Genomic DNA, 12,785 nt, shown 5'->3' with positions numbered 1-12,785 from the left:
AGTTAACTGAATTTACTCCAGGTGGACTCCAGTTAAGCTGTAGAAACATCTCAGTGGATGATCAGTGGAAATGGGAGACACCTTAGCTCAATTTTGAGCTTCATGGCAAATGCTGTAAATACTTATGTGCATGTGATTTCTTAGGTTTTTTTTTACATTTTTAATAAATTTGCAAATATCTAAAAAAAATACAAGTTTATTGACATTATGGGGTGCTATGTGTAGAATTTTGATGAAAAAAATACTTTCATTCATTTTGGAATAACTGTAACATAACAAAATGTGAAAAAAGTGAAGTGCTGTGAATACTTTATGGATGCAACGTATAACTCACTGGATTCAGACCAGTATAATGAGTGGCAAACAGATGGTAATGAGAAAGTGGAAGATCCAGAGGGCCCGGTGATTCAGGAATGGCTTACAGAACTGTGCAAAGGTGCAGAATTTGAGAGTATCTTGTAGTACAACAAATGAGACTGAAAAATATAATGAGAAACGGAGCATGATTATTGACTGCAGGGCAGTTGAATTGTATGTGTGTGCACTTGATTTGGTCTAAGTGTCTGGAATGCGACAAAGCCAAGGATGTAGGTGGTCCTGGTACAATATAAGGATCGTTAATTGAAATATTTTCTGTGGACATTGAATCTAACAAGGGATACTGAATGGGCAATCTAATGAGAAATAGTCTGCTGAATAGACTATTCATACACCTGTCCTACTGTCTTATGAGTCAAGGAGCAGTGTACCTTTTTGTTTTTAAAGTTCGATGTTCTGTTTGGGTGTGTGGTATTCATTTTGTCTTGAGAAAAATTTAAAAATCAATAAAGTCTGAGTCACAAAAATTATGTCACAAATTATTCATCTTTATTTTAGACATTTCCTGTTGCACCTCAGATTTGATCAGCAGAGGTTAGAACTGGAAATGTGCTTCCCCCCGCAGAGTGATTTGCATCAGTTCCCAATATTTACTGTGTTAAGCTCACATTGTTCATGAATTTCTAATACACAGAGAGGGGCGGGGACTGTCTCTGAAGACCTGACTCTTAAGGGCAGGATTTAGTTCTACCTCTTGGAGGGGCTAAACACCCCCTATAGATGCTTGCCCCACCCCATACACTCCCCGCCCTCACTCCTCAGGGACAGTTCAACCTTTGAGTCTGGGGTTTTCCATCACATTCTCTCTACAACACAGAAGTGCACCTGATCTCTTAAATAACTGCCTTGGTTACAGTAATTGATTATTAATCTTGGCTGTATAAACAAATAGGATAGTGCATATCCTACCTTCAGTCCCATCATGTAAGCATGCAGCACATCTCAAAGTCTCAAGTGTCTTTGTGCTTAATAACAACCAGATTTGATTAAAGATTTAGCTGATAAAACCACTATAATTGACAGAGAAACATATAATTAAAGCTGATTTTCTGTTTAAAGAGGAACTTGTTTCTTTCACACAACCCCAAATCAGAAAATGTTGGGGACAGTATAGAAAATACAAAAATAAAAATATATAATTTTAATATTTTTAAAAAGCTGTGATTCTTGCATTTACTTTGACTTCTATTTCACTGGAGGTAGTTTTATGTGATCAGCTTCCTTTTATTTGTTAATATACACCCATTCCTGCATTTCAGGCCTGCAACAATCCCGCCCCCCCCGCCAAAAAAAAAAAAAACATGGGATGAGTGCAATTTATGGCTAGTGTTGAGGGGGGGAAATTACGTTATTTCAAACAGGTGATGTTAACAGATAGTCGTAATCATGATTTGGTAGAAAAAAAGAAGCAGTATCCATGAATGGCCGAGTCTTTGAGGAACAACCAATGTGGGAGGAAATTATAGAAATGTTTAAAAATAATGTTTCTCAAAGGAAGGCTGGAAGGAATGTGTATATTTTTCCCTATTCTGTGCATATTATCAGTAAGTGATTCAAGGAATCTGGAAGAATTTCAGTGTGTAAAGGGCAAGGGTGCAAGTTGAAGCTGAACATCCAATCTCCAATCTCTCAGACAGTGCTGCATCATTCATCAATACCTGATATAACACATAGGCAAGGGATAATATTTGGAAGCCTGTGTCAAGCACGACAATATTGAGTTACATTACCAAATGAGATTTAAAACATTCCTGTGCAAGAAAGAAGCTTGTTGTTAACTTTTTCCAGAAGCGGCATTGACTTCTTTGGGCTCAGGGGCATCCAAGTTAGACCATCACACAGTGGAAACATGTATTGTGGTCAGAAAAAAACAGTGTTGCAGCTCTTTTTTGGGGGCAGATCTTAGTTTGCCTGTTCTCAGGGGCAAATACAGGTGCAGATACAGCTTCTTTGTTGTCATTGTAACCAGTACAACAAAAAGTCATACTTTTTATTACGGTTTATAAAACTTCTATGGTGGCCATTTGCATTGAATTGCCACCGATGGAACATACAGTGAGGAAAATAAGTATTTGAACACCCTGCGATTTTGCAAGTTCTCCCACTTAGAAATCATGGAGGGGTCTGAAATTTTCATCTTAGGTGCATGTCCACTGTGAGAGACATAATGTAAAATAAAAAAATCTGGAAATCACAATGTATGTTTTTTTTAATAATTTATTTGTATGTTACTGCTGCAAATAAGTATTTGAACACCTACCAACCAGCAAGAATTTTGGCTCACACAGACCTGTTAATTTTTCTTTAAGAAGCCTCTTATTCTGCACTCTTTACCTGTATTAATTGCACCTGTTTGAACTTGTTACCTGTATTAAAGACACCTGTTCACACACTCAATCAATCACACTCCAACCTGTCCACCATAGCCAAGACCAAAGAGCTGTCTAAGGACACCAGGGACAAAACTGTAGACCTGCACAAGGCTGGGATGGACTACAGGACAACAGGTAAGCAGCTTGGTAGAAGACAACAACTGTTATGATTATTTATTAGAAAGTGGAAGAAACACAAGATGACTGTCAATCTCCCTCGGTCTGGGATTCCATGCAAGATCTCACTTTGTGGGGTAAGGTTGATTCTGAGAACGCTCAGAACTACACAGGAGGACCTGGTCAATGACCTGAAGAGAGCTGGGACCACAGTCACAAAGATTACATTAGTAACACATGATGCTGTCATGGTTTAAAATCCTGCAGGGCAGCAAGGTCCCCCTGCTCAAGCCAGCACATGTCCAGGCCCGTTTGAAGTTCACCAGGGACCATCTGGATGATACAGAGGAGGCATGGGAGAAGGTCATGTGGTCAGATGAGACCAGAATAGAGCTTTTTGGAATCAACTCCACTTACCATGTTTAGAGGATGAGAACAACCCCAAGAAAATCATCCCAACCATGAAGCATGGGGGTGGAAACATCATACTCTGGGGGTGCTCTTCTGCAAAGGGGACAGGTCGACTGCACCGTATTGAAGGGAGGATGGATGGGGTCATGTATTGTGAAATTTTGGCAAACAACCTCCTTCCCTCAGTTAGAGCATTGAAGATGGGTCATGGCTGGGTCTTCCAGCATGACAATGACCCCAAACACACAGCCAGGGCAACTAAGGAGGGGCGCCATAAGAAGCATTTTAAGGTCCTGGAGTGGCCTGGCCAGTCTCCAGACCTGAACTCAATAGAAAATCTTTGGAGAGAGCCGAAACTCCAAACCTGAAAGATTTGGAGAAGATCTGTATGGAGGAGTGGACCAAAATCCCTGCTGCAGTGTGTGAAAACTTGGTGAAAAACTACAGGAAATGTTTGACCTCTGTAATTGCAAACAAAGGCTACTGTACCAAATATTAACATTGATTTTCACAGGTGTTCAAATACTTATTTACAGCAGTAACATACAAATAAATTATTAAAAAATCATTATGTCTCTCACAGTGGACATGCACCTAAGATGAAAATTTCACACCCCTCCTTGATTTCTAAGTGGGAGAACTTGCAAAATCGCAGGGTGTTCAAATACTTATTTTCCTCACTGTAAATGAGAAAAAATGAGCTTGTTAATAAAACATAGGGATGTTCCACTTGTGTTTTTGTTGTTTTGCTTTGTTTTATGCAATACCAATCAAAGAGGCCATAGAACTGTACAAATAGCTGGAACCACAAAAAGACCCTCAACCGCAACATAAAAAAGAAATAAAAAAATAATAATTCAAATCTTTCTAATATGCCCGAAAAACTTGAAACAGTTTGACAACAAAAAGCTGAATTCTTGCTTTTGCCAGGTAAGGTTTCATGTAAATCTGCCTCCTGGTGGATATAGTTTGTCACATGTCGGGTACACACAGGCTACCAGACAGTGATGAAAACAAACATGATCATGGACAGCAAGAAATCAATATATTTTTTCAGTGCTCGAAATTTTACTGATCTTTGTATCTTCACCTGTCCAACTGAGGTTTCATAGTTGAGCATGTGACTACTGTTGACAATTATGCAATGGCTGGGTTCATGAAGAGCAGACATGATGCTAGAGTATTATTACGGGCTTGGTAATGGAAACAGATTATATTGTGAATTATATATATGTGTGTTTTAAGGGTCTTCAGGGAGTTGATGAGAGAAACCAGCATATTGCTCTTTTTCTCCCCACAGATCACCGCTGCTTAAATGGTAAATGGACTACATTTATATAGCGCTTTTCCATCTGCTTAACTGATTTACTTTATGCACAATGACACACCCATTCACACATCCATCTGATTACCAAATGACAGTGGCACACACTTGAGTCTCTCTTTCTCTTAAATGCACGCAAACAGCAAATAAGTCATCGGTTGCCACGCTACTTTGTTTTCAACAGGAGAATTCAAACACACCACCTCTCATTGCCAGTATACAACCCCAATTCCAGTGAAGTTGGGACATTGTGTAAAATGTAAATAAAAACAGAATACAATGATTTGCAAATCCTCTTCAACCTGTATTCAATTGAATACACCACAAATACAAGATATTTAATGTTCACACTGATAAACATTATTGTTTTTGTGCAAATATTTGCTCATTTTGAAATGGATGCCTCCAACACGTTTCAAAAAAGCTGGGACAGTGGTATGTTTACCACTGTGTTACATCACCTTTCCTTCTAACAACACTCAAGAAGCGTTTGGGAACTGAGGACACTAATTGTTGAAGCTTTGTAGATGGAATTCTTTCCCATTCTTGCTTGATCTATGACTTCAGTTGTTCAACAGTTCGGGGTCTCTGTTGTCGTATTTTGCGGCCATAATGCACCACACATTTTCAATGGGTGACAGGTCTGGACTGCAGGCAGGCCAGTCTAGTACCCGCACTCTTTTACTATGAAGCCACACTGTTGTAACACGTGCAGAATGTGACTTGGCATTGTCTTGCTGAAATAAGCAGGGACGTCCCTGAAAAAGACGTTGCTTGGATGACAGTATGTGTTGCTCCAAAACCTGGATGTACCTTTCAGCATTGACGTGCCATCACAGATGTGTAAGTTGCCCATGCCATGGGCACTAACACACCCCCATACCATCACAGATGCTGGCTTTTGAACTTTGCGCTGGTAACAATGGTCTTTTTCCTCTTTTGTCCAGAGGGCACAAGTCCCTGATTTCCAAAACCAGTTTGAAATGTGGACTCATCAGACCACAGCACACTTTTCCACTGTGTTTGTCCATTTCTTAAAATGTTGGACTATTTCTTTCATGCAGTTGTTCACAAAGTGATTATCCTCGCCCCATCTTTGCTTGTGAATAGCTGAGACTTTTGGGGATGCTCCTTTTATACCCAATCATGACACTAACAATTAGTGTCCTCAGTTCCCAAACACTTACTGAGTGCTGTTAGAAGGAAAGGTGATGTAACACAGTGGTAAATATGCCATTGTCCCAGCTTTTTTGAAACATGTTTCAGGCATCCATTTCAAAATGAGCAAATATTTGCACAAAACAATAAAATGTATCAGTTTGAATCTTAAATATCTTGTCTTTGTGGTGTATTCAATTGAATATAGGTTGAAGAGGATTTGCAAATCATTGTATTCTGTTTTTATTTACATTTTACACAATGTCCCAACTTCTTTTGAATTGGGGTTGTAGAACCTCTATATGTGTAGACTTCAGGGTCTACATAGAAACTCTTAATACAACAAAATACAAAAATGATGCTCTAAAATCAGCCAAAAGTTGAAACTTGTACAATTATGTGACAAGTGGAACACACATGGACCAAGTGTCCCAAGTATTGATGAATGAATGAATGAATGAATGAATGAATGAATGAATGAATGAATGAATGAATAAGGACACATTGAGGAGCTCATTGACTGAAAGCCAATTCAGGATTAATGGATGCCAATAGGTTGACTTAGAATCCTTGAATAGTGGATTAGGGTCAGATCAGATGGGACACTCAAACAGTTCTCCACTTTTTCCACCACCTCCTCTTGCTCTGTCAATTCTTTCTGTTGTTACTACATTCATCTGTTTGCAGATGCTAAATGACTGAATAACAGTAGCTCTGTTGTGCATTACAATTTAAGCTTTGGGGCAGGAAAACTCCATTTTTTTGATTCTGCAGTGTGTTATCGTAATTCCTTCTTGTTTATTTGTCCTTCTGGGATGTTCCAGTGTAACTGCTCTGAAAGCAGGTGTTTTTCATTCATTCATCAACCACTTGATGGGAATAGCTCCATTAGGGGACCCCAGACTTCCCTTTACCGGGCCACATTTACCTCCTCTGACTGGGCATTCCCGAGCTGTTCCCAGGCCAGTGTGGAGATATAATCTCTCCACCTAGTCCTGGGTCTTCCCCAGAGTCTCCTCCCAGCTGGACACTCCTGGAACACCTCTCCAGGGAAGCACACAGGAGGCATCCTTACCAAATGCCTGAACCACCTCAGCTGGCTCTTTCAACGTGAAGAAGCAGTGGCTCTACTCTGAGCTCCTCACGTATGACTGAGCTTCTCACCTTAGTTCTGAGGAAGACCCCAGCCACCCTAATGAGGAAACCTATTTTGGCCACTTGTACCCACGGTCTAGTTGTTTCGGTTATGATCCAACCCTCATGACCACAGCTGAGGGTAGGAAAAAAGATCGACCATTAGATCGAGAGCATTGCTGTTTGGCTCAACTCCCTTTTCATCCCAACAGTACGGTAAAGCGAATGCAATTCCATCCCCACTGCGCAGATTTTCCAGCCAATCGCATGCTCCATTGTCCCTTCACTCATGAACAACACCCTGAGGTACTTGAACTCCTTCACTTGGGGCAAGACTTCATTCCCTGTCCAGAGTAGGCAATCCATCGTTTTCCTGCTGAGCACCATGGCCTCAGATTTAGAGGTGCTGATCCTCATCCCAACCGACTCACACTCGGCTGTGAAAATGACCCAGTGAGTGCTGAAGTTCACAGGACGATGATGCTAACAGGACCACATCATCTGCAAAAAGCAGTGATGAGACCCACAGCCCACCAAACTATAGACCCTCCTCCCCCCAACTACGCCTCGATATCCTGTCCGTGAATATCATATCACAAACAGGATTGGTGACAAGGCGCAGCCCTGGCGGAGGCCAATCTCCACCGGAAATGAGTCTGACTTACTGGCAAGGATGTGAACACAGCTCTCACTTTGTGTGTACAGAGATTGGATGGCCCTGAGAAGGGACCCCTTCACTCCATACTCCCACAGCACCTCCCACAGCATCTCCCAAGGTTCCCAATTATATGCCATCTCCAAGTCCACAAACTGCATGTAGACTGGATGGGCATACTCCCAGGCCCCCTCCAGGATCCTTGTGAGAGTGAAGAGCTGGTCAGTTGGCCAGCATGGCCAACAGGGAAGCCGTATTGTTCCTCTTCAATCCGAGGTTCGACTATCAGCCAAATCCTCCTTTCCAGCACCCTGGAGTAGACTTACCAGGAAGGCTGAGTCGTGTGATGGCCCTGTACTTGGCACACACTCTCTGGTCCCCTTTTTTTTTAAATACAGGGACCACCACCCCAGTTTGCCACTCCTTAGGCACTGAACCAGACCTCCATGCAATGTTAAAGAAATGTCTCATCCAAGGCAGTCCCTCCACACCCAGAGACATCAGCATTTCTGGATGGATCTCTTCAACCCCAGGGCTTTGCCACCGCAGAGTTGTTTGACTCAGTGGCTTCCACCAGGAAAATTGCTGACAATCCCCCATCAGCTTCCAGCTCTGCCTCTACTACAGAGGGTGCTTCAGTCTGATGCAGGAGTTCTTCAAGGTTCTCCATCCAGTGCCCAATTACCTCCTTAGTTGAGGTCACTAGAGTCCCATCCTTATTATATACAGCTTGGATGGTTCCCCGTTTTCCTCTCCTGAGGTGCCTCGTGGTCCTCCAGAAGCACCTTGGTGCTGACTGAAAGTCCTTCTCCATGGTTGCTTCGAACTCCTCCCACACCCAATGCTTTGCATCCCTCCCAATAGAGGCAACTGCCCTTCGGGCCTGTCGGTACCTTGCACCTGTCTCCGGAGTCCTCTGAGATAACATATCCCAGAAATACTCCTTCAATCGGATGGCTTCCCTGACCACTGGTGTCTACCATGGTGTTTAAGGATTACTGCCCCTTGAGCCACCTAAGACCTTTGGTCCACAGCTCCCTGCTTCAGCAATGTAAGCTTTGAACATTGCCCATTCTGGTTCAATGCCCCCAACCTCCACAAGGATGCCAGAAAAGCTCCACCGGAGGTGTGAGTTGAAGATCTGTCGGTTAGTGGGCTCCTCCAGACATTCCCAGTTCACCCGCACTATCAGTTTGGGCATTACCAGGTCTGTCCAAAGTCCTCCCAGCCTCTGATCCAACTCATCACAAGACGGTGATCAGTTGATAGCTCTGCCCCTCTCTTCACCCAAGTGTCCAGAACATGCGATCTCAGATCAGATGATACAATCACAAAATCGATCATCAACCTTCGGCCTAGGGTGGTCTGGTACCATGTACACTTATGAACATCCTTATGTGTGAACATGGTGTTTATTATGGACAGTCCATGGCCAGCAAAGAAGTCCAATAACAAACAACTGCTCTGGTTTAGATCCAGGAGGCTGTTCTTCCCAATCACGCCTCTCCAGGTGTTTCTGTCATTGCCCACGTGTGCGTTGAAGTCCCCCAGCAGAACAATGGGGGAGCTAGCTTTTTATTTTTAATTTGTAATTATTAAGAGAAAACATGTAATACACATGGTGATTAATCTGTGATGGACCTGTATCCTGCCTCTCACAAAATAAATGTTGGCTTAGGCCTAAAAAGATGGATGGAAGGAAGCCTGGGAGTATTTACAATAATCTTGTATACACAATAATCATGCTTTGTGGGTATTGTGAGTGCAGGACAAAAACTTTCACTTCCTCTATGACTTGATAATCTAACTCTCTTCCTGGTTTTATAATGTGACATTTCCTGTTTAGATGTGTTTTTCCTCCTTCTGGAGTAAACAGGGCAGAGGGGAGGAAGTTGAACACTGTTGTATTGAACGAGAGTAGAAGGGAATGTGTCTCTGTCTCTGTACACACTGTTGTTGGCCACAGGAAAACAATTATTGTTTCCCTTCAGCCTTCGGCCGCCTGTCACTTTCCTCACCCTCCTCCAACCCCATGTGGAGTTTAGTCAATGTAACAGCTGTTCCAAACTTATTACAGTGTTATCACTTCTTACTGTGCATAGTGTCAATTTAAATGCAAGTTCATTTAAATTTTTTCTTTAACTTTGCTTACTGGCTTAGATGTTAATTTGCCTCGACAAATTACAGCACACTTCCTAGTCGTTGCATTCATAATTGCCTCTGCAGATAACCTTGAAATTTGAGAGCATTTCTGAGGAGTAGAGAAGTGCAGTGGTTCATATTTTTAAGAACAAAGGTGATGTGTAGAGCTGTCGTCATTACAGAAGCATTGGGTTGATCAGCCACAGCATGAAGCTATGGGGAAGAGTAGTGGAAGAAAGTCTTATCTTTGAGCAGTAATATGGTTCTATGCTGAGAAAGAGCACCACAGAAGCAATGTTTGCTCTCAGAGTGCTGATGGAGAAGTACAGAGAAGGCTAGAAGGAGTTTCATTGTGTGTTTGTGGCTTCAGAGAAAGCTTATGACAGGGTGCCAAGAGAAGAATTGTGGTATTGCATGAAGAAGTCTGGAGTGGAAGAGAAGTATGTGAAGGTGGTGCAGTATATCTACAAGGAGAGTGTGACAGCAGTGAGATGCTCAGTAGGAATCACAGTTGCATTCAAAGTGGAGGTGGGATGACATGCATCCCTTTCATTTTCATAATGGTGATGGATGAGATCAGCTAGGAGTCTCCATGGACTACTCGTGCAAACTCATGTTTATGGATGACATTGTGATCTGTAGTGAACGTAAAGAGCAGGTTGAGAGTAGCTTGGAGAGGCAGAGATATGCTCTGGAGAGAAGTGGAATAAAAAAACAGTAGGAGCAAGACAAAGTACAACAGATTACAAGTGTGAACGAGGGGGAGCCTGGCGGAATAGTACACGTACAAGAAGAGCAGGTGGTGACATAGAAGAGTTTAAATACTTGGGGTCAACTGTCCAGAGTATAATGGAGAGTGTGGTAAAGAGGTGAAGAAGAGAGTGCAGGCAGAGTTGAGTGGGTGGAGAAAGGTGGCAAAGTGATGTTTGGCAGAAGTTCCAACTTTACACCTTCAAACTCTTGGTCTTGGCTTTTAGATGGACTTTGCACCATTATGCAGTTTTTTAAATAACTGCTTATAAGTTTGTAACTGTAAGAATGACCTACGTAAGTAGTGGGTCACTCCTCTGAGTCTGGTCTGCTTGAGGTTTCTTCTTCTAAATCACTTTCTCCTACTATTGTCGCCTGTGTGCTTGCTCGGGGGGTGGGGGTGGGGGGCAGTTGGTTAGGTTAGACCTTACCCATGTGAAGCACCTTGGGGCAGCTTTGTTATGATTTGGTGCTACATAAATAAATTGAATTGAATTGAGAGAAGGGTATATGCAGGAATGAAAGGGGAAAGCTTGGCTTAGGACGGCTTAGAGACAAAGTCAGAGAGGTGAGACTGAGATGGTGTGGATGTGTAAAGGAGGGATCAAGAGTATATAGGGAGAAGGATGCTGAGAATGGAGCCACCAGACAGGAGGAGGTGAGAGATGAAGAGGTTCAGGGATCCGTTGATGGAGGACATGTAGATGGTTGGTGTGACAGCTGAAGAAGTAAACAACAGGGTTAGATGGAGGCAGAAGATCTGCTGTGAAGACCGCTAATGAGAGCAACTGGAAGAACAAGGAGAGGATATAATTTCCTTCAGGATAAATAAGGTTGATCTTATCTTACTGGTTGGCTGGTTTGCTGGGTTGCTGTATGTTTGTCTGGCTGGTTGGTTGGATGGTGGTTGTTGGTGGTGGTTTTGTTTTTTACTGAATGATTGATTAGTATAAACTAAATGGAATTAGTTTGGCTGGGCTTGTTTGTTGCACTGGCTGTTTGTTCTGTTGAATGGCTGGTTGGGGTAGTTGGCTGCGTTGGTTGGTTGGTTGCTTGCTTGCTGGCTTGGACTTGTTGGCTTAGCTGGATGGATGGTTGGTTTAGTTTAGTTTTAGTGATTTTCATGAAGCTTATAATAGATTTAGGTGATGTCCTATTGTTAAATTTTGCTGCAGATCTGAATCAAGGGTTGGACCCAGAATTGTTTTTCAGTTTTATCAACACTGAGATCAGACACTTAAGCATATTTATCCTTTTCTCATGAAATAATGCAAACACATCTAAACGAATAAATAAATGTGTTCAAAGGGTTGGAATATCAATTGGTGTTAATATTATTAAATGTATTGTTGCACCTTAGTGGAGGTAGCTACTCTACACTTGTGCTCCATATTAAAACTGTACCAATATGGATCAATTTCCAGTATTATTGAATTGCTGTTCTGTAAGATGTTTTGCCCCTAACACACCTCCCTAATGTATCACAGCACATGACAGTTTATTTGAGACGCTTAAAATCCAGTAGCTGAGCCGTAACCCACTCCAAATACACTTTGATATTCTTTTAACTACAAATAGGATTTAGAAAAATAACATTGTGATTAATGCATGCTAACTACATAAAAGAACTTGGAAATGTAATTAACAGTAACTTCGTACACCTAATTGCTGTGGCTCTGTTATTCATTATCTTCCACTGAGGACAAAATATGGGATATTAGATGCATATTAGAGGCATTACTTTTTGATGTTAGGAACACAGCTTAAAGAGGACCATTTATTATTTATTGTCTCTTTTGTTTTCACTTGGCACTGTTGCAGTGAACACAGTTTTAGCTCAACCATAAGCTGCTGAAAAAAGATGAAACCTTCACATACATGAGAATTAGCACTCTAGTGGGGCGGCATAGCAAAACAATTGTTAATTTTGTGATAAAAGCATGGAATTTGGCACACATATTGTAAATTAACTGTTTATTTTCAGATATGGAGCCATCCTGGAGCTGATCTCCAATGAGCTACTGGGGTCAATAAAGAATTACACAGGGGCCAAAATTTAAAAATCCTCCAATCATGTTGAAAACTACACCACATTATTTGTCTGATCATAACGATTCCAAAAAGGTACCGTATAGTTTGGACGATCTATGACTGAATGTTCTGGAGTTATGGGGTAAAAACGGTGACAAAGATCAGTTTCAGTTTGTACAGGGGTCAAAAGTTGAACTTGCTCCGATTTTGGTCAAAAGTGATGCAATGCATGTAACCATGTATTGCTGCTACCTGCCCACCTAAAACAGGTGAGTGCACTGACTGGCTCATCTGCCTGCCTGAAGAGGGGAAC

The 12,785-nt window shown here is 41.9% G+C and overlaps 1 long non-coding RNA gene across 1 annotated transcript; it reads right to left on the bottom strand.

The window, feature by feature from the left end:
* Window positions 1-4,067: 4,067 nt before the first annotated feature.
* LOC117509130 lies at window positions 4,068-12,698 on the bottom strand. The gene is made up of 3 exons (XR_004560258.1): window positions 12,629-12,698; window positions 5,756-5,769; window positions 4,068-4,077 (listed from the first exon to the last, which is right to left on the bottom strand). It is a non-coding gene; the product is annotated as an uncharacterized LOC117509130 (long non-coding RNA).
* Window positions 12,699-12,785: the final 87 nt, after the last annotated feature.

The sequence above is a fragment of the Thalassophryne amazonica genome, chromosome 4 (assembly GCF_902500255.1).
Source record: "Thalassophryne amazonica chromosome 4, fThaAma1.1, whole genome shotgun sequence".
NCBI lineage: Eukaryota > Metazoa > Chordata > Actinopteri > Batrachoidiformes > Batrachoididae > Thalassophryne > Thalassophryne amazonica.
The sequence above is the reverse complement of the archived record's forward strand: the minus strand, read 5'-3'. Positions and strand labels throughout refer to the sequence as shown.